Source organism: Galleria mellonella, unplaced genomic scaffold (assembly GCF_026898425.1).
Source record: "Galleria mellonella isolate WM207_F2 unplaced genomic scaffold, CSIRO_AGI_GalMel_v1 utg1674, whole genome shotgun sequence".
NCBI classification, from domain to species: domain Eukaryota; kingdom Metazoa; phylum Arthropoda; class Insecta; order Lepidoptera; family Pyralidae; genus Galleria; species Galleria mellonella.
In genome coordinates, this window is record NW_026442013.1 from 212,493 (window position 1) to 237,767 (window position 25,275).

The 25,275-nt window shown below is 35.9% G+C and overlaps 1 protein-coding gene and 1 non-coding gene across 2 annotated transcripts in view; one reads left to right on the forward strand and one right to left on the reverse strand.

Moving 5' to 3' along the window:
• Nucleotides 1–25,275, forward strand: part of LOC113514753 (gamma-aminobutyric acid type B receptor subunit 2) — a 196,807-nt gene that overhangs the window by 70,879 nt on the left and 100,653 nt on the right. The gene's annotated exons all lie outside the window — the stretch shown is intronic.
• LOC113519314 (small nucleolar RNA U3) lies at nt 962–1,044 on the reverse strand. The gene has a single exon (XR_003402314.2). It is a non-coding gene; the product is annotated as a small nucleolar RNA U3 (small nucleolar RNA).

The window sequence follows — 25,275 nt, forward strand, 5'->3', positions numbered from 1 at the left end:
CCCGCCACAAACTAAAGTTTCATCCCAATCATCTGGACGAGTGGCGGTCTTCCACCGTGCGTTTTTCAAGACACTTTCTTACACGCACAACCATTCTTTGGAATCAACTTCCAGCAGCAGTATTTCCGAACCGATACGACAACATAACCTTCAAGAAAAGAGTAAATTCCTTTTTAAAAGGCCGGCAGCACACCTGCAATGCCGCTGGTGTTGTGGGTGATCATGGGCGGCGGTAGTCACTTACCATCAGGTGAGCCGCATGCTCGTTTGCCCCCTGTGTTGTAAAAAAAAAATATGTAAAATTTAAAACTTAAAAAGAATAAATGCTAATTAAATGAGTCAATAAAATTCGTAATGTTATAAAAAAAACTCACGAATATATCAAATACGTCGAGCACTTGTCAACAATAAAAAAAAGAAATGTCACTGTCGAATCGTGGACCATTGATAACAGCTGTATTGTGGTGAGAAAGGGACTGTTAGTTATGGAGACAGAACCCCATTGCTAGCAATATACCCAACCAGGTCGACCTTCTCGCGGTTCCTTCTGGAATCTATCATGGTTAATTCCTGATGAATCTATCATGATGGGCTAACTGGCCTGTTTTCATTCTCATCGATCACCCTTCACTGGTACTCCGCCAGCGTATCCCATTAGCGCAGGCGGAGTTACCATCTCATTTTCACCCATAAAAAAAAAACAGCTGTATTGTAACACGATAGTTAATTCAAGTAGATAAGCATTTTTGTATCAAAAACTCACTGTAAAAGGACTCCTCAACAAGTCAATGTTTCAATGAATTTTAAATTTTCAAAATGGAAGTTCTCGTAAAATCAAAATATCTAGTTTTATCATAAACAAAGTAGGTTTTTTAGTGGAACATTTAGCTGATCTCCATCAGATGGGATCTCCATCATTTGGGCCGTCAGCTTGTTTGCCATTCTAAGTTGTATAAATCTTTCGATCGTGGAACATTGATTTTGTATGTGCAGTTTTCTGGATGAAGAGCTTACTATAGAAATGATCCTATGAAGTAAGGTCTTGAGTTACCCAATAGTCTAAGATTACACAACACTTTTATATATTGACGCTGGGTGGCGGTACACGTATACAGAAGTACATGGACTAATATTGGGTTACACGCAGCGATATTAGTTCGTACAGACAGACAGAAGGAGTTTTATTTGTTTGTAGACACGTGAGTGTAGGGACGTGTAAGTGGCGACCTTGGCTGCGTGTTATTTGGACGACATATGGCAAAGAAAGAACGCATTGTATGAAAGAGCCGGAGAATTACAATGTAGTCGTACGTATGGCGATCAGAGCCGAATTTAACCTTCTCATAACGTTAAATAATAAAATTGTAAACATATCTGTTATGCTGTCATCGTTTTGTTTAATACATGACAATGGAATGGTTACCCTGCTTGCGTGGGCGAAAGGGATTGTTAGTAATGGGATCAAATAGCCCCATTACTAGCAATTTATATGAGGGGAACCACGTGGTTCTCCCTGGAAACCATCGTTGTTAATTCTAGTTAAATTCGTCAGGATGGGCTAACTGACCCGCTTGCATCCTCATCAGTTATCTAACACTGATGCCCCGCTAGTGTATACCGATATCGCAGACGGGTTTACCACACTATTATCACCCACTAACAAAAAGCCGACCTGCGCTAACGGTATGTACTGGCGGGGCACCACTGAAGGATGATAGGCGAGGATGAATCAGGTCAGTGTTCTATCGTGACTAATTCAACAATAAATCAATAACAATAGTTTCCAGGGGGGACCGCGTGGATATCAGCCTGATATGGTGTATTTTTTGTTTTTGATGGGTGAAAATGGAATGGTAACCCCGCCTGCGCTAACGGGATACACTGGCGGAGCACCAGTGAAGGGTGATCGATGAGAATGAATACAGGCCAGTACAGTTAGCCCATCATGATGAATTCATCAGGAATTAACCATGATAGTTTCCAGGGGGAACCGCGAGGAGGTCGACCTGGTTGGGTATATTACTAGCAATGGGATTCTGTCTCCATTACTAACAAAATAGAGTGTATTGCTAGTAATGGCAGTATTAATTCCCATTACTACCAATCCCTTCTCCCCTTTTGTACATTCACTTATAATATAGATATTAGGTTATAAGAAAAATGTACACAGATGAACTTAAAGGGATTTCTTCTAGTCAACCTTGAGAGCATGATAAGAGAGTGTTTGTAGGGTTTGCATATAAAACATAACATATATAATGCAAAAATATTATAATAAATATAAAATTTATATTAGGCAGTCGACATAAATTATCGTGTTAATTATATAATTCTTGAGTTTAAAATTGTATAAGAGACGTGAATTAAGCCGATTACTTGTTACTTTGTTAAAGTTAAATATCTCGCAATAACATCACGAATTGATTTTAATACACTTACTAGAATTTCTTAACCTAATTAGGTATTATATTAACGTACGTCTTAATAGGGGATAACTAATGTAAATGTAGATAAAATTAGACTTCTCAAGCGCTTTAAACTTTATCCATTTTGGAAACTCAGCAGAAATGAAAGTAATTTAAAACTCGGATTTCGGATTATTCGTACGTATGTATCCCAAGAGAAATTTGAAGATTCTGCGGATTTACAATGACTATTTACTAACAATATCTCGTAACTTTCGTATATGTATGTATGTATGTGTATATGTATGTGTGTATGTACTGGCCGTACCTACGTTGAATCAACGACTATCAAAACGTTTATTACATCTAGATAGAAAAAACCTCAAAATAATGATAGGGACAATAACGAGCCATTGTCCATTAAACAAACATTTATACACAATAGGAGCCACAGACAGCCCTCTTTGAGAGCCCCAAATGAGAGGCTAAGCGCGGAAAATAGAGTCTTTCTCACATTCACATTCACACATGTATGTGTGTATGTGTATATGTATGCGTATATTTGTGTATTGGTGCATATGTATATATTTATTATTGAATGTATATATCTGTTGCGTATGTGTAAAAATATTATTGTGACTTCAACGATTGCCTACCTATTTGATTTTTTTTTTTGCTTTTCCTTTAACAATTGTCAACTACATAACCTACGAAATTGGTGAGAAAGGTATTGTTAGTAATGGAGACTGAGAATCCTATTGCTAGCAATATACCCAACCAGGTCGACCTCCTCGCGGTTCTCCTTGGAAACTATTATGGTTTATTCCTGATGAATTCATCATGATGGGCTAACTGGCCTGTTTTCATTCTCATCTATCACCCTTCACTGGTGCTCCGCCAGCGTATCCCGTTAGCGTAGGCGGGGTTACCATACCATTTTCACCCATCAAAAAAAACCTACGAAATTAATTTAAAAACACTTGTTATTGGCCATACTACTTTGTTATAAAATGTTTGTTAATTTTATTTGTAAACGCTGTTGGTTTTTTTTTTTAATAAATAAACTTTCCTCGCGTGATAAAAGTATCTTGCCTGTTTAACAAAATGATCCATCTGTATACTAAATATTCAAATTTGTTCAGACGTTTACACGTGGTTGTATAATCCTATTAATGTACTCATAATAAAAGCGAAAGTCCGTAACGATGAATAGATGGACGAATGGATGGATAGATATTTGTTACTCTTTCACACAAATACTTCTTAACGGATTTGTATGAAATTTGGTACACGTGTAGTTTATATTCTATCTTAACACGTAAGATACTTTATATATTCATTGGAATGGGCAAAGCTACGGGATACAGCTAGTAAATATCTAAACATAAAAACATCTTTGAGAACACTTGCACCAATTCCACTGGCGTTTGTATAGCAAAATAAAACTACCAAATTTGCTTACTTCTTAAAATGAATTTCGAATGTTCCAGGTTTTCCCTAGAGCCTACAAAATGGGATATAGCTGCACTATAGTATATATACTATTTATTTTTGTAGTATAACTTCTAAAGGGCTCTATTAAAGTTTTTGCAGGGTCAACAACGCGCACATGGCACCCCTGTTGTTACCGACGTCCATGGACTACATTAACCGTTTACCGTCAGACGGGCTGTTTGCTTATTTTCCACCTTTGTGGTGTAAAAAAAATCTCAAATCCGCCAAAAAATTTTTAATAATAATGAAAATAATGAGCGTCAATAAGTTTTACATTTTTTAATGTTATAATGAATCTTGCCAGGCGCTATGGTATGTATAGTAGAATGTACATATGGTATATATATATATATATATATATATATATATATATATATATATATATATATGGTGGTGTATATATATATATGGTGTATATATATATATATATATAATAAATGTTCTTTGTAACCCTAATATTATTTCTATGTACAGGGTGAAAATCAAACTCAGATAGATCTAAAACTTTAAAGATCATAGGTTAAATTCCCTTTTAAAACCCTAATATCAGAGAGATGTTTCATTAGGAGTTCTCTGTAGGTGTGTTTTGACAAAGTTTATCAATTAACATTATGGACCCAAACGTCGACTTCCACCGTATCATTTGAATGCCAGTGGGCGTTCTTAAAATTGATATTTTAAGCATTTGTAATGTTGCTGTATGCTCATATGCGTTTAAGTTATTCGCTACCCATAAGTATATATTAGTAGATAGACAAGAATTGTTCGCACTATTACTGTCGTATTAATATCTATACTTCATTAACATTAAATTAACTTTACTATCAGAACTTGATCTTCGAATCGAGTCCAGAGGGAGACTTTGTACAAAAGTCGATTGCTTGGGTACCTCTGTCCTATTCGTGTTTCTACCGTGAAGCAGTTGTGTTTGCATGGCTGTGTTTCGGTTTGAAGGGTGGGATATGGCGTGAATTTACAGGGTACAGAGGAATAACACCTGAATCCACAGGATTGGCAACGCATGGGGGGTATCATGGGCGAAACAGTATACTCTGTTATGTCCATGGTACTGCTCATGTCTATAGGCGATTGTTACCACTTTCCATCAGATGGACCGTCAGCTTGTTTGCCATTCTAAGTTGTATAAAAAAAATTCAATTATCATTTTTATAATAACCTATCGACAATTTTAATCCTTGATTAATTCAGCACAATGGACCTACTTTACTTCATTCTTCCTTGTCATTGATTTTCTTCTAACGTAAATCAACAATACAGGGAGTTACCATTCTAATATCGTCTTATAAAAAATATCGTTTTATTTTTTTATTTTTAATCTACATCTGTCCACGTAATTGATTTATATGAAATTTAATCATCATCATTGCCTTCCTTTGAAATTTAATAGTCCTCAAAAATAATTTTAGCTCCATATTATACTTCGATATTTGATATCAAGTTGCTAACATTATAACGAAAAAATATATATATACTAATATATTCATAGTATAAACCGCTTCTGTGCTTCGCCCTTACGCGTACCTACCCTTCTGCGAATTTATTATTTCAATTATATTAACTTGACCGGTCGCGCCCTTGAGGCAACAAGGGTTGATTTATAAAGTCCTATATTATGGATATTGCTAACAATATAAACCTAAGTTCAATATTTAAAAAAATCTTCACGGTTGATTGTAAAGCCAATTTGGATGATATTATACCTATATGTGGCAATACGTGTAATACCTATATGGAATGGCAACGAATTTTTTTTTTTTGATACCACAAAGGTGGCGAACAAGCATACAGCCCGTCTGATGGTCAGCGGTTACCATGGCCTATGAACACCTGCAATACCAGGGATATTACGTGCGCCTTGCTGACCCTGCAAAAACCTCTTTGGGGTTCTTCAAAAAGGGGTTTTTGAAGAAAACGTTTATGAAGAAAAAAGTTTTTGGGAAAACCTCTTAAATTTGTTTAAACACTATTTTGTACATGATTCAAGAATGTAACACATGTTATGGTTAAAGATACATGTGAAAGGTCTACTTTAATATATTAGAATGTAATTTAGTCAATAGACTTATTGTAAATTAATACATGGATTTTATTAATTTATTTCTTTCTACTCAGTTATTCGAATTTTTGTAAGTTTGCTTTAATTTTTAATAGTATAATTTCTTCTTGTGTTTCCTTTATTTGTACTACATATGTGTATAAACTTTATCGACTAGTTAATTATTTAATAGTGTAATTGTCATATGTTTTAAAACTGTGTGTTTTTATATGCAATTTACAATGGCAAATAGAGTGACTACTCACAAAATGGAAAATGGTAACCGTCGCGTATAGACATGAACATTACCGATGAACATAACATGCGTCGCCATTCCTGTGGACTAAAATGTTATGTCTTTGTACCACGTAATTGTATGAAATGAATAAATTAATAAAAAAAGAAATAACTAATTAACCTTTACAAAATCGCGGTATAGATTTAGTTATTAATAATCTAGTGATTGGATTAATACTTTAATTGTTTTAATTCGTGAGACAACGACGTCACTTTAAAACCACCGTTCTCAATCATTAGCCTTAAAATTAAAATTTTTTATTACATTTTACTGAGAAATTATTCTTCTAAAGACAATTATAAAATATTTTTTATTAGAATATAGTCGTTAGCATGTAAGTATATATAAACACATGCGTGCGTGCGTGCGTGCGTGCGTGCGAGCGTGCATGCGTGCGTGCGTACGTACGTCTATGCGTGCGTGTGCGTACGCGCGTGCGCGCTTGTGTGTGTGTGTGTGTGTGTGTGTGTGTATGTGTGTCACCAAAACCTAACTGCGGTTACCAACCCGCCTGCCAAGCGTGGCAACTACTGGGAAAATTATAAGGAAGGTCTATGTTCAGCAGTGGACAGTTAACTGCTGATATGGAAATAAATATGAAGATTAATTAAAAACAGCAGCTAGTAGTAGTTGTTCCATAAAAATGTCATTCCCAAATTCGTCCCTGTGCTAGCATGCTACATAACCATTATATTATATGACCTCCCGCAATACGGTTTACGATTTGGTGCTTTAATGAAACAAGAGTCTATAGCAAGGACTTGTAGAAAACATATACATATAATAACTATAATATATATTTAGTTACCATTATATATGTATATTAAAGTATGTAAAAATATATATGAGAGTTAAAGGCTGATATGATGATGAAGATATATATGTATGTTAAGTTTTTTTTTTTTAATTTTCATTAAATATCTTACTTTTACCTAATGTTATAAAATTATTACTAGAAGATATTTTTTTATACAACGTAGAATGGCAAACAAGTTTAAACATAAACAGTACCATGAATATAACAGAGTCTATGTCAGAGTCTGTGTCCCCCCATGATACCCCTCATGTATTGCCATTCCTAAGAAATATATTTATTATTTGGTATTAGTGAGGATTTATTTTATATACAGTATGAAATATAAATAATAATATATAACTCAAAATGCGTAAATCTTAATACTGAAGATTATCCCTTAAACTCTGAATACATGGAAATGATATAATCTCGAGGAGTTTTCGACAAATCTTTAACTAGTAAAGGTATTTAGGAAAAATACGAAATTTATTATTAAACATTATTAAGGTTTCGCCGTGTGGTCCTTTTATAGAATAGATCACCCTTTCCTTTACCGTAAATGTCGCAAGAGTTGACTAAGGAAGGGCGAGGGATGACCAGCAGCGTCCCTCTTAAAACATCTCTAAAAGCCTAACTGCGGTTGTTAGCAACCTGATGGAATGTTAGTAATGAGGAGGCTACACCCCAAGGTCAATCTCCACGCTGTTTCCCTGATGATTGTGATGAATTTTTCGTTGAATTCGTCACGATGGGCTAACTGACTTGCTTTATCACCCTTCACTGGTGGCCCGCCAGTGTATACCGATACGCAGTCGAGGCTACCATTCCATTATCATTCATAAAAAAAAATATCCACACCACTATTTGTTTCTACTATCTGTGTAGGCGACGGCTATAATTTTTCATTAGATGTAGTATATTATTATCTTGTTTTCCACTCCAAGTCGTATAAAAACCAGTACACCGAAACCGAACTTCACAATGCGAAATGAAAATTAGCAAAGTTTCAATGGCCTCTGTCCTAAAAGTCACGATATATCCAAACCCAAATTAGGCACTCATGTTTAGTCGACCTTTAAAAAGAGACTTTAAAAAGGAGACGATATTCAATTCATTTGTATTTTGGAGCTATGTACGTTTTTTTTTGATGGGTGAAAACGGTATGGTAACCCCGCCTGCGCTAACGGGATACGCTGGCGGAGCACCAGTGAAGGGTGAAAGATGAGAATGAAAACAGGCCAGTTAGCCCATCATGATGAATTCATCAGGAATTAACCATGATAGTTTCCAAGGAGAACCGCGAGGAGATCGACCTGGTTGGGTATATTGCTAGCTATGGGATTCTCAGTCTCCATTACTAACAATCCCTTTCTCCCGAGCTACAGGGTGGCCCAAAAGTCCTTAGAAAAGTAAAATTTGAATTAAACGAAAACGGCGCGCGTGAGCGGTGCAGGGGAAGCGGGGGCAGTAACTTCGGTTTCTGGGAATTTAGTCGCGATGGAGCGTTTCACCGGAGCGGACCGTGCGTTTTGTGTGCGCGAGTTTTATCAAAACAACAATTCGGCAACCGTTGCGAGGCGTAAATTTCGAGAACACAAAGGTATACACAACTTTGATGACACCCCAGCTCTCCAAACGATTAAGAATTGGGTTGCTAAGTTCGAGGAGACCGGTTCGACGTTAGATAAACCGCGGTTGGGTCGCCCAAGGACATCACGTACGGAACAAAACATCGACACAGTGGCACAATCTATTCGTGAAAATCCTACACAGTCAACTCGTAAGCGTTCCAGTGCATTAAACGTAAACATCGTTACAACGGATTTTGAAGAAAGATTTACTTATGTACCCTTACAAAATTCAGTTGGTGCAAGAATTAAAAGAAACTGATGCTATTCAGAGAGTGAATTATGCTAATGAAATGTTTAATCGGTTTACTTCGTTCAATAACATAATGTTCTCTGATGGAGCACACTTCCACATTAACGGACATGTTAGTCAACAAAATTGCCGCTATTGGAGCCCGATTAATCCAAAACTTAAGCACCAGAAGCCCTTACATAGCCCTAAAGTTACAGTTTGGGCCGCTATGTCAGCCCATGGCATCATAGGGCCTTACTTTTTTGAGGACGGCAGAGGGCGTGCTGTTACTGTTACTTCGGAGCGATATGTGGCCATGATCGAGGAGTTTTTCACACAAAAATTGCAAAACTTTCCAGGCTTTAATGCCCGAACATGGTTTCAACAGGATAAAGCAACTTCCCACACCTCCAATACTGCTATGCCCGTTATCCGTCAACTTTTTCCAAACAAAGTTATCTCTAAGAGAGGAGACATTTCCTGGCCATCACGTAGCCCGGATCTGACTCCAATGGATTTTTTTTGTGGGGCTACCTTAAGGCTAAAGTGTACGACTCTAACCCGCGGTCAATTAATGACCTAAAAGAAAACATCCGCAGAGAAATGGCAAGCATTTCAGCAGTGACGTGCCGCGCAGTCATCGACAATTTCAGAAGGCTTTTGCAAGAGTGCCGTGACTGTAACGGATTACATTTGGACGACGTTATTTACAAAAAATAATTCCCGTTTTTCTAGCTATATTTACAAATAAAAATATTATTCATAGTGTAATTAGTTTTATTTTAATTAATTTTTTTCATTACTAAGGACTTATGGGCCACCCCGTATGTATGTTATATAATTATGTCACCTTATACAGTTAACAACCAGTTATCTTTGCATGGCTGTGTTTCGGTTTGAAGGATGGGATATGGCGTGAATTTACAGGGTAGGTACAGAGGAATAACACCTGAGTCCTCAGGAATAACAACGCATGGGGGGTATCATGGGCGAAACAGTTATGTTTCTGGTACTGCTCATGTCTATAGGCAACGGTTACCACTTTCTATCAAGTGGGCCGTCAGCTTGTTTGTCATTCTAAGTTGTATAAAAAAATAAAAGATGGAAACCAATTTTTAGTGCACTTTGCAATCTATAAAGCTTATAAACATGTTATTCCAATACTGATTCTGTTGCAGTTGAAACTACCTTTTATTTGGTGAACAAAAAACTTCTCGTTGCAGAACAAAAATTTTTTATATACACACAATTCCATGTTCTAAATTCAAATATTTTTAAAGTAATTCATATTAAACCCTAATATTACAAAACTAAATTATAAATAATATAATAAATTTTGTATCGCATCTCATTTATTATTTACTGTATTTATTATTTTTTTTATTTAGGTGCAATAAAATGTAAAATAAATAAATAAAAGAAACTGAAACTAGGTTTGTTTCTTTGTTACCTCAGTGAGTTATATATTTACATAATTTATTTAATAAATAAATTAAACAAAATCACTATGATATTTGGCATACACATACTATACGAGATGTGAATGTGAGTTGTTACCTCATGGCACCTTAACGGCCTATCGTCACGAAATTTTGTCTACTTATTACACTTACACTATGGGGTGGCGATGGGCATAGGCTATTATTTATGTCGGTCAATCAACATATGCGGTCGAAGTCGCCGTTAAAAATGTATATGAAACATTTTATTGTCCGTCGTTGTGTTACATTTTTAACTAATTATTTGCTAACTGGCCTGTTTTCATTCTCATCTAGCACCCTTCACTGGTGCTCCGCCAGCGTATCCCGTTAGCGCAGGCGAGGTTACCATACCATTTTCACCCATAAAAAAAAACCCACCTACTCAACGTAACAACTACTGGTAACCCCCTTCCCTCCTCCCTCCCGTTATGAGGGAGGCCTATGTTCAACAGTGAATGGTTGTCGGCTAATATTATCACAATAATGACTTATCTATAAAAAATACTATGTGTTTATTTAAAACAAGAGTTAACAAACAAACGGACTCACTTTCGCATTTATAATACAATTTTTTTCCGCAACTTTGTCTGCGTGATCGAAATGTATTGATTGATCGGAATAAAAAGTAACTCATGGCCTGCTGCATCTGAAATAGTACATGTATACTAAATTTAACTATTAAAGCACCAAGTTAGAACAAACAAACTCATTTCCACATTATATATATATATTCCCTATTCGCAAACTTTACCGCAACACACTTGGTGATCCCATATTCAAAAGTATTTAAAAGCAAGTTTCGCCACAATACCAAGTAACTGTAGAGCCCACAGACATGGATAGAAATAGATGTAGCAAGCATAAAGTAATTAATTAAACAAATAAGCGTGTCACCGCGCGCAGAGTAAGAGTACATTTTAACATCACTCCTTTTTACCTCAAATTAAAAAAAAAGCGTTTGGGAGAATAAAACACGATACAAGACTATTAAAGTGCAAGAAAAAAATTGTGGTGAATTCTTATTTACTCGTATTTGTCAAGATGGACCAACTAACCTGCTTTCATCTTGATCTGTTATTCTTCACTGATGGATTACCAGCGTATGTCAATAGTACAAGTGGAGTTACCATTTGATTATCATATATAAAAAAATTATGATAGAAAAAACATGTCTCTTAAAATCTTCGTTAAATATTATTTTTGATATCTCATAATAATAATTTTTTTATACTACAAAAGTGGCAAACAAGTATATAGCTCGTCTGATAGTAAACGATTATGGACGCCTACATAACTAGGGTTGTCACATGTGGGTTGTCGACCTTGAATATACCTTTTTCGATGAACCCCATACTGTAGTGTCTAGCGAAAACCTCAGCAGAGAGCTCATTCTACAGCCTGAGCGTCCTCGGGAAAAAATCCTTTAAAACCGCACTGTACATGACCATTTAGGTTCAAGCGTGTGAAAATAAATTCTTTGTCGATGGCGAGCGGTGTAACGATAAAACGTAACTGTAAGCATCATTTCAAAATTATGAAAAACTTCCGTAAAAGTTGAAGTCAATTGCACCTCAGTAGTCCTAACTTTGAGCGAGAAATTATAAGAGACATACGATTGCGTCATCTATACACATTCATATCTGTGGTCGAGGCAATAAATTAGCAGCATTTTGCAAAGTTATCTGATAGGACCATTATCTTAAGAGGGTTTATGGGGTAAGGATAGAAGCGTCTGCGGCATAATAAGGGCACTTTGCTTATTCGTAATAGGACCCTAAAATAATTGCAAACTCATTTAATTGACAGTTTTCTGTGTGAATCAGCTATATGTGCTTAATGGGAGTTCATTTGTTAACGGATTTCTACAAATAATGCCTTTATATATTAGTATATTATTTAATAACTAGCGGCCCGTCCCGGCTTCGCACGGGTGGACATTTTTACATTTTAAAAAGTGACCATTAAGGCTGCACACACGACGGAAGCTTAATAATGGAGTAACTTCTCCCGTTTTCCCAACATTACCCTTCACTACTCTGCTCCTATTGATCGTAGCGTGATGAAAAGTATAATATAACCTGCTCAGGAGTATGAAGAATAATTGTACCAAGTTTCGTTAAAATCCGTCGAGTAGTTTTTGTTTCTATAACGAACATACAGACAGACAGACAAAAATTTTACTGATTGCATTTTTGGCATCAGTATCGATCACTAATCACCCCCTGATAGTCATTTTGGAAATATATTTCATGTACAGAATTGACCTCTCTACAGATTTATTATAAGTATAGATTAAAGATTGTGTCCCATAAAAAAAACCCAACTGGATTATGACAAAATAAGTATATTTTGATCTAAAAATTAAAGTGCAGAACAGGTTTTGAAATCTTCTAAGAGACTAATTTGTAAGTATATTCTTTCAGGTAAAAGAAGAGTTTCCCAAATCAGGTGGTCTACCATGAAATTAAGTTCCGAATTTTCAGGCTCAATTTCGTGTTTTTGTTCGTACGAAAATCGACCCAGTAAATGGAGCTTAACATTTCGTTTATCATAAATCTTATTCTAATAGTCTAAAGGAACGATATCTTAACGTTTTTAATAACTTTAAACAGCATGTATTATGTAATTTTAACATCAAATTTCTGTTTCGTTCGTCCCCGAAATTTCGGAAAATACTTCATGGTAGGCCCTCAGTTCATAATTGACGGAGTTACGAGGTAATAGACATAAAAAAACATAAAAAGGTCGTGTAGTCCCTGCATAAAATAACCCACCCCTTACTATGCCGTGGGTGTCGTAAGAGCCGACTAAGGGAAGGCGAGAGCTGGGCAGCAGCGTCCCTCTTAAAACATCTCTAAAACCTGACTGCGATTGCCAACCCGCCTGCCAAGCGTAGCAACTACTAGCGAAACCCCCCAGGGGGATGCTTATGTTTAGCAGTGGACAGTTAAAGGCTGGTATGATGAAACATAAAAAAGAAAAAAAAATACAACCGATTTGAAAACTTTTTTCTTCTTAAAGTTGGTTGAAAAGCCGTTACACATTTTGTTGATATAAAATACTTCCTTTTTGAATCGCAAATATCGATCGTTTTAGTGTTCTTTTCTTTTTTTTTTTTATTTTATTTCAAATTATGGATTAATATATGGATTAAATGGAATGGATGCCAGCCTGCGGTCTGGCGCTTACAGGTCACCGATGAGAAACGACAAGTGAGGATGAAAGCAGGTCAGTTGGCCCATCATGTTTTTTTTTTCAATTTAACGAGAATAAACTAACACAGTTTTCAGGGCAAACCGCGTGGAGGTCGACCTGATAGCGTATGTTGCTAGCAATAAAAGCTGTTGCCATATATAAATAATTTTAATAATTATATATATATATATATATTTAGCATTACGATTTACTACCCTAATATTTACCAGAGGTAGAATTTGTACAAAAGTCGAATGCATGGCTCTGTTCCATTCATATTTCTACTGAGTCCTCAGGAATGGCAACGCATAGGGGGTATCATGGGCAAAACAGTATACTCTGTTATGTCCATGGTACTGCTCATGTCTCTAGGCGACGGTTACCACTTTCCAGCAGGTGGGCCGTCAGCTTGTTTGCCATTCTAAGTTGTAAAAAAAAAAACAATTTTAAGGTTAATTAATAAATGAATCGATGAAATTTATTGACAAAACGTATAAAAAATATATATTTTGAAAACTTATTTCTTCTATTGATATTTTAAACGAAATGTACCTATTGTATGAACATCATATGGCTGAACATTGAAGCCAAAATTTATTTCTCACCATAACATGAATAGAAGTCCCAAGGGTCCACTGAGGGTCTGCCATGCGGAAAATAATTGACAACGAGACAGATTTCAACTCCCTTTGGACCTTTGTCAGCGTTAAATAATACCTTTGATGTTGAAAAGTTGTTGGATAACAATATTATCGGATAGGTATCCATTATTGGACTTGTATTACATGCTCAGGTGCTTACAGCTTAATTGCAGTCCTTGATTACTCTTTGAAATAGGTTCAAGTCTTAAATTATATAGATAGAGCATCGAATCTCAAAAACGGGACAACTTTTTGTCAGCTAATTGTCAAATTAGACGACTCGTTTTTTCTTTGTCAGTGTTCTTTATACTTACGCATACAATACGTATTTTGACGTGTTATTTAATAAATCAAATAAGTATTTATGTATTAAAAAGATGCAGAAATTATAAGACAAAATAAATATAGAAGTTGTAAAGGAATCACTCAGAACTATTTATCACGCAAAATTGTATGAAAGTTGACCCACTTTTCTTGAAGCATTTGTATGAAGACATTCTATTCATATATATGTAAAAATTAGCATTTAGTCGTTTATAACTGCTTAGTTCTAATGTACCAGGGGGAAAGGGATTGTTAGCGATGGGGTCTAACAGCCCCATTGCTAGCAATCTTACTAATCAGATCGACCGCCACGCGGTTCTCCCTGGAAACCATAATGGTTACTTCTCGTAGAATTCTTCACAATGGGCTAACTGGCCTGCTTTCATCCTGATCCATCATCTCCCACTAGTGTCCCGCCAGCGTATACCGTTAGCGCAGGCGGGGTTACTATTTCATTATAACCGATTAAAGAAAACTATAATGTACTAGTATTCTTGGATTTTTTTAAAATAACATATAGTCTATGTAACTCGTTGACTATGTAGGTTACTACGATTGAAAGAATTTTTAAAATCGATTGAGTAGTTTTTGAGTTTCCCCTTTACATACAAACAATCAAATCTCTCTTTCTAAAATTAGTGTAAATGAGACAATTTACAGTTAACTAAATTTGCTTTTTTTTTCGTGTTATATGATAAATTTGTTAATAAACTAGCTTTCGACCATGTGGATTTTGAAAGTAGACAACCGCTTCTATACAGCTTATCAAGATAAAACACACACCAGATTTTAAGTTACAACTTCAAGCATACAATTGTGAACCGCATACAATTGGGTACAATAGTTTTTACGTGATACCGGAACAAACATACAGACAGCAAAAAGTTCTAAAATTGGACTTTGTTTGGACTTTTATTGCTCTTACGAAACTCTTCACATCGTCTTTTATTAAATATCTTCTATGTACATACAGACATTGTCAAGTTACAATTTTATTATATTAGTAAGGTAAGAAGTGTACATATTCAATTGTGTATGAATAGAAACTGAGTTTTTTTATACAACTTAGAATGGCAAACAAGCTAACGGCCCACCTGATGGAAAGTGGTAACCGTCGCCTATAGACCTGAGCAGTACCATGGACATAACAGAGTATACTGTTTCGCCCATGATACCCCCCATGCGTTGCCATTCCTGAGGACTCAGGTGTTATTCCTCTGTACCCAGTAAATTTACGCCATATCCCACCCTTTAAACCGAAACACAGTCATGCAAACACAACTGCTTCATGGTTGAAACACGAATAGGACAGAGGTACCCAAGCAATCGACTTTTGTACAAAGTCTCCCTCTGGTAAACGAATGCATGAAATAGTTATAATGTTTACCCTGCACTGCTTACCCACTGATAAACAAAAAGTTTCACCTATTTTATTATTCATTTTCCAGTATAGATTCGAGTACGTTAGACCGCAACCTCATTTGATATTTAGATGATAAAACGGCCTCAGATTTCCCGACGATTTTCGAAAGACATCGGGGAGCAAATTAATGCAGTGGACCTCATAATTTTTTAAGAGCTGAAATTGAAATTCTCCACTTGAGCCTACCCTCCCCCTGCCCCTTTATTCTTTTCACTCTGACGCAGTTTCAGTAAAGAATGTAAAACATGGTGAGGATACAGTCAGGACAGTTGACCTAAACTCTCGCGTTGTTTACACAAATTTTAAATATACAATCGGGACTTAACGCGATGAAATAGCCTTTACAGGACTGTCCTGTCGTGACGTAAACGTGCTGACTGATACGCTTTTTTTCTTTTTTTTTTACAATACAGGGGAGCAAACGAGCATGCGGCTCACCTGATGGTAAGTGACTACCGCCGCCCATGATCACTCACAACACCAATGGCTCTTTTCCGGTAGGTAGGTAGAATGTCGTATCGGTTCAGTACGTTTGCTGAAACAACAGTCTAATTATTCTTTTTCGCAACTAAGTCTTTGTAACCTTCTGTAAAACACAAGCTGTATCAGAAAAGCTGGATGGGATCAAACGAAACATCACGAGTTGCGTGCGCAGTGAAAAAGAAAATCACGACCGTTACATCTAAAGATCCATATAAATTAATTCTAATCTTATACATTTAAAAGGTTATAGAAACTTTGAAGAATTCTTTTGTAGTGAAGAAAAGGAAAAATGATTGTTATTACAAAGGGTTAATGTTCAAATTACATCATGTTCAATTAATCAAAGACGAAATCATTCCGCGGAGGTGCTCAAGATAATTCAATCGATTTCACAGACGAATAACGTTTCCCTATAGATTACTGGTGGCAGGTGTTATTTTACGCGTTCAGAAGTACAAAATCTTTTCACATTTTATTTTTCAATTATTCAATCTGTTGCGTTAGGCGATATAATAAAAGGCTGAAACTGAAGAAAATTCTATGAAATACATATTATTTAATTCAAAAATCCAATCCAATTAAAAAAATTCATTATATGTTATACATTTTAAAACTACGTGCAAGTGTACATAGTTCTTTTCTTTCATTCTCTTGCCTAAGGTTACTACTACTACACACTAATGTGAGTGTGGCGCCCTCTGGTGACAAAAGTTTATTGAATTATATAGACACCGCGCCGGCATACACAGACCAACAGTGTATGCCGGCTGCAAATCCAGCGATCCGGAGGTTGTCGCCTCCGGAGTAGAAGCCGGGGTAATAGGGTACGCCCCGAGGCCCCTACCTCGCCCGCCCACACATCATCTGGCGGGCAAAGAGAAGCCCCTGTTGTTGTTAATTATGTTATTCGAAGGTCTTGAATGTGGGTGATTGCGGTGTGTAGTGTGGATCTAAATAATAATAATGATAGTTGAGGGTACCAGGAGAGATAGCGAGGGTTGCCAGACGAAGACGCCGCTCACTTCAGTCCTGTCGTAACCACGACGTGGTGCAATCCACGTCGAAACATCGCCAATACAGAATTAGGTATGTAGGTACTATTTACCTGTAAAGGTTTTTCATCGCTGTAAGTCCCGATTGTGTATCTAAAATATGTGTAAACAACGCAAAAGAAAAAATTTACTATTGTTCTATTAATTTGTTTATCACCGAGCCGTCACAAACAGAATAACAAGGTATATACCATAAGGTACAGATAATAAAATAGCTGTATACAATTTATCAGTGTCACTATTCCTCTGACATGTCATTACAGTTCTGACTTACATCCTGTGACCGTCCATTAAATATAATCCATTGAATTTACGCTACTGCAATAATTTTTGGTTAATCCCACTATATTACTAATGGTATAAACTAGCATTCACCCGCGACTCCGTCCGTTTGACCGAGCAAATTCGATGCCGAGATCATACATCCAGGAGGTAGGAGGATATGCAGATACATATATTAATTACTAAATAAATTAGTGCATAGATAATTACACGACTACCCAGTAAAATTGCATTGTTTTTTATGATATGTACGTGAGTTTCTTTATTCCACCATACCTTCTAAACTTTTTGTTTTTTACTATTAAAAGGGTTCCGTGATTGATCACGATCTCGCCTGTTCAAAAAAAGTGATGATGTGGTTTAAGCTGGGGCTCGCGGGTCCACGATTAGTCTATTTGCATTTGCCTTAAATTGGTTTAAATTATTTGGATGGAAAAACATAAGCAGGGATGAAGGAAGAAACGCCTAAATTGATTTTTGATATTTTTTTTAAACAACTTAGAATGGCAAACAAGCTGACGGTCCACCTGATAGAAAGTGGTAACCGTCGCCTATAGACATGAACAGTGCCATGGACATAACAGAGTATACTGTTTCGCCCATGATACCCCCCATGCGTTGCCATTCCTGAGGACTCAGGTGTTATTCCTCTGTACCCTGTAAATTCACGCCATATCCCATCCTTCAAACCAAAACACAGCCATGCAAACACAACTGCTTGACGGTACATATATATATATATATATATATATATATATATATATATATATATATATATATATATATATATATATATATATATATATATATATATATATATATATATATATATATATATATATATATATATATATATATATCTCTTCAAACCCACATCTGCAAACAGAATAAACATAGAAACACAAGTTATCTGTAAAATAAATCCTACTGGGGTGATTTAAAGGTTAATATAATTCAGCAATTTTATGTATTATTATATCAAGTTACTCGAATAATTTACTAAATATACAATAATATAATTTCAAATAACTGAGATAATATTTCGCAACTCAGTATTTTAGAAATAACAATTTAATATTTGTCAATATCAAACAAGCTTAGAAAATTTAATACAGAAAGATTAGAGAAAGGGAAAGGGATTGTTAATAATGGGATCTAATTGACCCATTGTTAGCAATATACTCTATCAGGTCGACCTCCACGCGGTTCCTCCTGGAAACCATCGTGGTTAATTCTAGTGAAATTCGTCATGATGGGCTAACTGACCAGCCTTTTCATCCTCACCTGTCATGCCTCACTAGTGCCCCGCCAGCGTATCCTGATAGCGTAGGTGGGGTTACCATTTTATTGTCATAAATAAAAAAAAAATACAGAAAGATTCTGTGATTCATTTTGTAATACCTTAAACGACTTGTAGTATAGTGGTCGTATTGCTTGACATAATTAAGAATGCAAGATTAAAATAATAAAAAAAAAAACTTTTTCTATAAAACAAAAACTTTAATCTATGAGTATATTAATATTAAAATAGGGAAAATCTTGTTGTTTGTTTATTTATAGTAGATAAACTCAAAATCTTACTTCATCAACTTTAAAAATTCTTTCACCCATAGAAAGCTACATTATAAGTGTGTAACATGTTATTTAAAAAAAATCTATCTACCTGTGCAAAGCCGGGTCAAAGTCACTAAGCTAACTAATAAAATATTTAGTTATTCAAATAAACATTTTTGAGTAGTCATTTTTTATGAATCCAATTCAATTTTAACTGAGAAGAATAACTCAAGAAACTCAGCTATTTCTTTATTCAATCAAAAGCTGAGTTTACAAAAAAATAACTATTATAAAAATTATATAGAAAAAACTGTCAATACAACAAATAGCCGTTCACGAGTATGACGGATGAGCCAGTCATTGTTGTGGGCAACTATGTTATAGCGAGGTCAACGAACCAAACCAAATCGATGACATAAATAGTCGTTAAAATCGGTACAGTATTTACAAACATAAAATGTAACTAGCTATATCCCGCAGCTCCATCCGTATGAACCATTATATATACAAAGTATGTTATCTGCCAAATTAAGACATAATACACCAGTGTGCCAAATTACATTCAGTTCTGTTCAATAGTTTTTGACAAAAAGTGTATCAAAACATCCTTCCATCCGTCCATCCACCGTTACAAACTTTCGCATTTATTTTACTAATAGGATATATACACATTCCGATTTGAGAACATTCTTTCAATGAAAACGCTCTCTCCCCATAAGAAGTAGACTCTATTATTACCATACGTACCGGGAGGCTTGGTATAGTATTTTATTTCTTGTTTTCCTTATACTCTGGTATATTACGCTTTGTCCCATCTTACGACATCATGGAAATGACCGGATGAGACGGAATAGTGATACGTTGCATTCTAGCTTCTATTTGATCCAAAAAATTCACGAACCCCCATATAACTAGAGGGAGACTTTGTACAAAAGTCGATTGCTTGGGTACCTCTGTCCCATTCGTGTTTCAACCGTGAAGCAGTTGTATTTGCAAAGCTGTGTTTCAGTTTGAAGGGTGGGATATGGCGTGAATTTACTGGGTACAGTAAATAACACCTGAGTCCTCAGGAATGGCAACGCATGGGGGAGTATCATGGACGAAACAGTATACTCTGTTATGTCCATGGTACTGCTCATGTCTATAGGCGACGGTTACCACTTTCCATCAGGTGGGCCGTCAGCTTGTTTGCCATTCTAAGTTGTATAAAAAAAAATTACGCTTTGCACCTTCTTACGACATCATGAGAATAACCGGATGAGACGGAATAATGATCCGTTGCTATCCAGCTTCTTTTTCATTCCAAAAAATTCACGAACCCCCATATAATTACAATAAACAACAAAAATTTCTAAACAACAAAGTTTTATTAAGGCGTTCTATCAAGAAAATTGGGTCACGGAAATGGTCAGATAAGCTGTTATCCTTTAAGGAGGGATACATAAGTATAATACAATTCCTTCCTTGTTCCCGACTCGACCGACCAATTTAATGGCTAATAAAATTTCCGAAGCAATTTCGCATATTCCACTTTTCTCACACACTCATTTTGGAAAGTTCAAAATAGAAAATTGCGTATGAAAAAAATAGGTTTTGTTTCACATAAATATAAGATTTCAATTGTGACCAAGTATTATATATTGACTAGCTATCGTTCATTCAAGTACAAGTACTTCATCATCATATTATACTTTAACCGTTCATTGCTGAACATAACTCCCTCTTGGAGGGGGTTTGCTAGTAGTTACCATACTTGGCAGGCGAATTGTCATCCGCAAATAGGCTTTATAGATGTTAAGTTTGTTGCGGCGTCACACAAAAATTACTGCACCAAATTGAATGTAATTTTTTTTTTATACAACTTAGAACGGCAAACAAGTTGACGGCCCACCTGATGGATAGTGGTAACCGTCGCCTATAGACATGAGCAGTACCATGGTTATAACAAAGTATACTGTTTCGCCCATGATACCCCCCATGCGTTGCCATTCCTGAAGACTCAGCTGTTATTCCTCCGTACCCAGTAAATTCACGCCATATTCCACCCTTCAAACCGAAACACAGCCATGCAAACACAACTGCTTTACGGTTGAAACAATTATAGTTTATGTTATAGTATTAATTTTATAGGTTATGTTCTATGAAGATCTAACTCAAAATCCAGAGAGAGACCTTGTACAAAAGTCGTTTGCTTGGGTACCTCTGTCCAATTCGTGTTTCAACCGTGAAGCAGTTGTGTTTGCATGGCTGTGTTTCGTTTTGAAGGGTGGGATATGGCGTGAATTTACAGGGTACAGAGGAATAACACCTGAGTCCTCAGAAATAGCAACGCATGGGGGGTATCACGGGCGAAACAGTATACTTTATTATGTCCATGGTACTGATCATGTTCGATTGCATAAGATGAGCAAAAAAAACATGTTTCCTCTTGATGCGCTATCTAGAAATGATCTACTTCATCTACTTATGAAATCCACGTATACGAAGTAATGCGTAGAAAATTAGTGAATTAATAATTAAGATGAGACATCGAAAGGGAACATAAAGTACTATTATGTCCTGTCTATAACAAAATAACCAATTAACATAATCTTAAACTACAAGTAGGCAGACCTTTTTGTAAACATCAAAGCCTCCGCGTCTCTAATTTGAAATTCAAAACACTCTACTATCAGCAATCGAAGGTCAATCCTGGGAGACCGATCTCCAGTAATTGATCAAATTGAGTTTTACCAAAGGCAATGGTCTGTGGCGCTGGGAATTGAAGGTCACTTATGATAATTGATAAACAGTACTGTTGTCGTTTGTTGTTTTTTATAACCTAAGGGTAAACGAGCATGCGGCTTACCTGATGGTAAGTGACTACCGCTGTTCAAGACACCCGTAACATCGAGGAATTGCAGGTGTTTTATTATGGTTACATCGGCCGTAACTGTTCACCGCTCAACATAGGACTCTGCCAATTGGGGTGTTCTGCCATTAGTTGCCACGTTTGGCAGACAGGTGGTTGTGGTTTCTAACCACAGTTAGGTTTTAGTGGTGTCTTAAAAGGAACGCTGCTGCCCATCTTCCGGCCATTAAGTTTCCTTAGCCATCAAGCTTCTATATATATATATATATATATATATATGTTGTGTGTGTGTGTAGGTGTATGTATATAAATATATCACATCTCCCATATTTAGAACTAACAAAATTTTTCATCGTTCCTCCCACCAAATTGTTTATAATTACTCCTCTCCATCCAAAGGTTGCCTGGAAGAGATCGCTCTTAGCGATAAGGTTGTTGTCATGAGAAAACAATTATTCTCATTGTGATTATTTCTTGTAATTATTTATATTTATAATAAGTTTACTATTGTAATCTTTTGGAGGAAACAATAAAGAGTATCTATCTATCTATCTAAATTCTTTTTTTAAAAGAAAGTTCGATATTTATCTGTCTATCACGAACATATATATTTGGAATACCATTTCACACAGATGTTTGAAATTTGTTAACAATAGTTTAAGTAAACAGTTACCCAAGCACGAACGGAAGGTTCAAACAATGAATTTTCAACTCTGACAATTAGTTTTGGTTTAATAGTTTCGGGTTAACGTTTAAACGCAAATTAAAAGCTCGATAAATCACTATTTTAACAATATAACTCGGTATTGCGTGTTAATTTTTAGGGCTCCCGTATAATGTACCCTTATTTCTGTCTGTCTGTCCATCTATACCAAAACTATAACAAAACCAGAGGGAGACTTTGTACAAAAGTGGATTGCTTGGGTACCTCTGTCCTATTCGTGTTTCTACCGTGAAGCAGTTGTGTTTTCATGGCTGTGTTTCGGTTTGAAGGGTGGGGTATGGCGTAAATTTACTGGGTACAGAGGAATAACACCTGAGTCCTCAGGAATGGCAACGCACGGGGGGTATCATGGGCGAAACTGTATACTCTGTTATGTCCATGGTACTACTCATGTCTATAGGCAACGGTTATCACTTTCCATTAGGTAGACCGTCAGCTTGTTTGCCATTCTAAGTTGTATAAATATATATATATATATATATATATATATATATATATATATATATATATATATATATATATATATATATATATATATATATATATATATATATATATATATATATATATATATATATATACATGCAGCCTATACATATCGTCATAGTCGTAGAATACTGACGGATCTTTATATGTAATATTTGTCAGATCCGTCAGTATTCTACGACTATAACGATATTATATAAAAAATAATTAAAAACATAAATATTTCTTCTACTATAAGGTCCAAATTAAGTACTTGAAATTTCAAAACGATCCTGCGATTTTCTTTACATCGACTATATGATGATTGACATAAAAAAACCCTATAGATAAATGCTGTAAAAAAAAAAAAAACAAAATATAATTTATCCCAAGATAATGTATTAAATGTACAATAGATAACGTATGAAAGTTTCGGTGAAATAATTTGATACACGCTTGACGAAAATCCTTCATAGTTCTTCATATTCTTTGACAAAGGTTTTATCATAAGAATAAGGGTTTTATCCCATTTGGACAGCCCTGACGAACAAGAAATTTCACTATGTTTTACCATTCTTAATCTGCGCCAACCCTAACTGAAAGGGCAAGGCCGTGATAAATATTCATTGTGCATGTTACGGTTAATGTATGACGAATTTTATATTATGTTTATTTAAATTACTAATATAATATAAAAAATATTAAAGTGTATAAAAATATTTATTTTATATATATGAAACGTAAAGAACAAACAAGCTGAATTAGTAATGGACTGGTCACATAGCTTGAAGAGCCGATAATAGATGGGAAGAAAGGTGCTTGAGTACCGACCCCGTATGGGCAAACACAGTGTGTGTGTGTGTGTGTGCGTGTGCGTGTGCCTGTGCGTGTGCGTGTGCGTGTGCGTGTGTGTGTGTATGTATATATACATACTCGTACATATTACTTTTAGTTATAAAGTTGTTACGAGTTACGTATACCTTGGTTCCACGATCACAAATACTGGAGGATGTGAGGACGAAATAAAAAGGAGATGTGCTATCACAAAAACAGCTGTGAGTAAACTGCATAAAATCTGGAAGAACCGCAATATTACAAAGAACACCAAAATGCATATAATGAGGAGTTTGGTTTTTCCAATTTTTCTGTATAGTGCAGAAACTTGGACGATCAGGCAACAAGAACGCCGAAAAATTGATGCTCTAGAGATGTGGTGCTGGCGACAACTGCTGCAAATACCTTGGACTGCCTTTCGAACTAACGTTTCCATTCTGAACGAACTGAAAATCAGAGAGAGATTGTCGTCAACTGTTCGTATACGAATTCTCAAATACTTCGGCCATAACATCCGGAATGAAGATTGTATGGAACGTTTAATTGTCCAAGGAGCGGTACAAGGCAAACGTTCTCGGGGTAGATCGCCAACGCGATGGACTGACCTCATCAAAACGGCCACACAGAAATCTATTGTGGAATGCTCTCGCTCGGCGGCGAACAGAAGTAGATGAAGACATATTGCGAGGACCTCAATCGCGAAGGAGAGCCTCACCGACGATCCACCGTCATTGTGAAAACCACGACCACTCTGCCAAGAGTGTACGACTGAAGAGAGAGATAAATTTTGTTATCTGTACTGTATTTGCAATACATGTATTATGTGTTAAAGTAATAAATGTCTATCTATTTATCTATCTTAAATAATAAGGTACTTTGAGTGCAGATACATTTTGTCGGTTATTGTATTGCAGTGGTAGGTAGCTACATTGCTTTTGAGTAAATGAGATTCCGAGTTCGATTTTTATTTTACTGAATTTAGGGGATCGGCTTTTCTAAATTGAGTCCGGTGTGGGTGTTCTGCGTCGCGTTCTCAGTTATTCGTTGGCCGACTTCT